Genomic DNA, 3,354 nt, shown 5'->3' on the forward strand with positions numbered 1-3,354 from the left:
CTGTTATCTGTTGATGCCATCTGTTATCTGTTGATGCCATCTGTTATCTGTTGATGCCGTCTGTTATCTGTTGATGCTGTTATCTGTTGATGCCGTCTGTTATCTGTTGATGCCGTCTGTTATCTGTTGATGCTGTCTGTTATCTGTTGATGCCGTCTGTTATCTGTTGATGCCATCTGTTATCTGTTGATGCCATCTGTTATCTGTTGATGCCGTCTGTTATCTGTTGATGCTGTCTGTTATCTGTTGATGCCGTCTGTTATCTGTTGATACCGTCTGTTATCTGTTGATGCCGTCTGTTATCTGTTGATGCTGTCTGTTATCTGTTGATGCCATCTGTTATCTGTTGATGCCGTCTGTTATCTGTTGATGCCGTCTGTTATCTGTTGATGCCGTCTGTTATCTGTTGATGCTGTCTGTTATCTGTTGATGCCGTCTGTTATATCTGTTGCTGCCGTCTGTTATCTGTTGATGCTGTCTGTTATCTGTTGATGCTGTCTGTTATCTGTTGATGCTGTCTGTTATCTGTTGATGCCATCTGTTATCTGTTGATGCTGTCTGTTATCTGTTGATGCCATCTGTTATCTGTTGATGCCATCTGTTATCTGTTGATTCTGTCTGTTATCTGGTGCCCTAGTCTCCATTCTCACTCAAGCTAACTTATATTGATCATATCACACACCATTAATAACCCACACCACCACGACAGCACTCATTGGCTGATCAGATCATATTCTTCTCAGTTTCTCCAGGCAATTAGGAAGAGTAGGTGGCCACAACGCACACAGACAGAAATCACACACACACGCACACACACACACACACACACACACACACAGCTCCTGCTCCTGCTCCACTCCATTCATTCTCCTCAAATCTGACTCCCAACTTCAGCATGTCAACTCCAATAGAGCTCAACAGGCACGTGACTTTTCGTGATGTAATTTGCCCTGGAAGTAAGTTCCGCATCCATTTTCTCCGTAGACATTTCCATAAATCCAAATATAACGAGTTTTAAGGCTCGAACCACAACAACGGGGAAAAATGTCCCTGTTTTCCCTATTTTTTGTTCTCACTTAAACCAAATGTTTTATGGTCACTCACGATTCTCTGGAAGACTTTTTGGCTTGGTTCGAGCCTTAAAACTCGTTATATTTGGATTTATCGAAATGTCTACGGCGAAAATGGATGTGGAACTTACTTCCGGGGCAAATTACGTCACGAAAAGTCACGTGCCGGTTGAGCTCTATTTATTTTCTTTTTTCTTGGGGGGGGGGGGGGGGGGGGTAAATGTGAAGGTGAGGATGAGGATGCAGCGGCCATGATAGTCCCGCCCAGAAGGAGGTAAACAACAGCCACTCCCCCTGCCTGCTTCTACAGCCAGCTAGATCTGCACAGCAAGGAGAGAGAGGAAGAGTTGCTCTAATTCCAGTGTGTGTGTGTGTGTGTGTGTGTGTGTGTGTGTGTGTGTGTGCGCACGCGCGTGTGCGTGTTGCTCCCTGTTCCCTTGAAGCAACCTGCAAACCCTCTAGGAGCTCAGCCACACAGACCTGCAGGCTGAACTGCATCAGAACCTGCTGTTTACACTGACTTGTTCATCACTGTCTATTTCACAGTTATTGCTTCCATCTGATATCCCCTGTCTGTCCCAATAGCTACGGTATACTAGGCCTACCACTGTACCAGTAGCCTACTGTATACTGTGTATGTGTTCCAGGCAGCACATTCGTCTGCAGTTAGTAGTTACAACATGCATCCCTGCTCTTACTCATGCAAATGAGCCCTATTTGATGCAATTAGCACACACAAAACACTCACATTCGGATAATTCAACTCGCGTTTGCAGCCCAAGTTAACATGCCAACTTTACCCGGTAGGCTATATTTCGCCCCCCTGCGTGCATAGACTGTAGTTATATACCGTCTTGCTCCCCCCTCCCCGCCCCCCTCCTTGACCCACATGCACCGGCCAGGCTAGCGCGCCCCTGCCCGCCTCTGCTGACTGACAAGCCCGCTGCAAAAGTGCAGTACAGCGGGCTCCGGCTGCCCTGCTGCTTCTGCTAGCCTAGCAGCGATAGCACACTAGCTGCAAACTGGACTTCTGCCTGTACTGCAAAGTCCCACCACATAAAAATAAATAAAAATTACATTCCTTTTAGGGTTTTTTTTACCTTGATCGCAGTCAGCTTTACGTGAAGAGACGTCCTCAATCCTGGACGGCGGGTGATTATTCCCACAGATTAGGAGATCATTGGGAGCCAGGCACATGTAGTTGTTGTTTTTTTTACTGGAGGGGGTTTAGCTGTACTCTAACGTTACTGTAGTTCAATCTGCCCAGGCAGTCAGTCCGTCAGTCAGTGCCCCAACCGGCGGAGCCGCTGCTAAAACAGCCCGACTCCAGGCTCCACGTTGGGGTGACAGCAGCGTCCCTTCCCTTCCCAAACACGAACGAGTCCCAAAAATCCAAATGTAAAATGCAGAAGCGTCAGCCAGAGAGGCGTGCAAGTCAACAACAACACTGCCTCTGCTGTTCCTGCTGCCAGCCGAGCGGGCTGCGAGGTGCGCACAACATAACGCTCAGAAAAGCATGTCGCATTTTGCAAAAAAGCTGCCCCCCAAACGCTGATGTCAAAGCCGACTACAGTGTGTTCCTCTCCGGTGCCAGCCCAGCGAGAGAGGAGCAGTACAAAAACGAAAGAATCCCTGGATGTTGTATTTCCAAATGATGAGTCATAAAAGATTGCAAGCCAGTTTCGCAACGTTCCTCCTTAAAAAATAAACCAACATGCAGCGCTCTCCTCTCCTCTCCCTCCTCGGCTTCACTTGCCCGGTCCGTCGTGCACGCTGCTCTCTCTCTCTGCACAATTTACGCACAGGCCAGGCGGGTCTCGTCTTGCAACCCCCTCCCCCAAAAACCAGATAAAAAAAAACTCCAGAAAAATCAGCTCATATCATCAGCTTGAAAACTCTTTTGGCGCCATATTTATGGCGTACTTTCAATTGACTGTTACCGCACACAGGCTGCTGCTGCTGCTGCTGCTGCACTTCACTTCCTACTCTGGTGAAATGCAAGATGACGGCGCCTCGGAGAGGAGAGGACGGGGACTGAAGCTTCACCTGTCACTCCTCCCACCAACACACACGCACACATGCACACGCGCGCGCGCGCGCGCACACACAGGCAGAGTGAAGTGCCAGGGAATAAAAGGGAGGATCAACTCATTGACCTAGGTGATCATCACGAGACAAACGACCAAAAATCAATAGATTAAAAAAAAGATATATATTTAAATTACCCCCCCCCCCCATCTCTCCTAACCTTAACATTTTCTTTTATATCAAGGACCTATATTGT

At 47.9% G+C, this 3,354-nt stretch overlaps 1 protein-coding gene across 1 annotated transcript in view; it reads right to left on the reverse strand.

The window, feature by feature from the left end:
• Positions 1-2,834, reverse strand: part of jade2 (jade family PHD finger 2) — a 557,810-nt gene extending 554,976 nt beyond the window's left edge. The window contains exon 1 of the mRNA XM_083635683.1: positions 2,171-2,834. The gene's annotated coding sequence lies outside the window, so the exon portion shown is untranslated. The remainder of the gene's footprint in view (positions 1-2,170) is intronic.
• Between the last annotated feature and the right edge of the window lie 520 nt (positions 2,835-3,354).

This window comes from Poromitra crassiceps (assembly GCF_964638095.1).
Source record: "Poromitra crassiceps genome assembly, chromosome: 1".
Classification (NCBI taxonomy): domain Eukaryota; kingdom Metazoa; phylum Chordata; class Actinopteri; order Beryciformes; family Melamphaidae; genus Poromitra; species Poromitra crassiceps.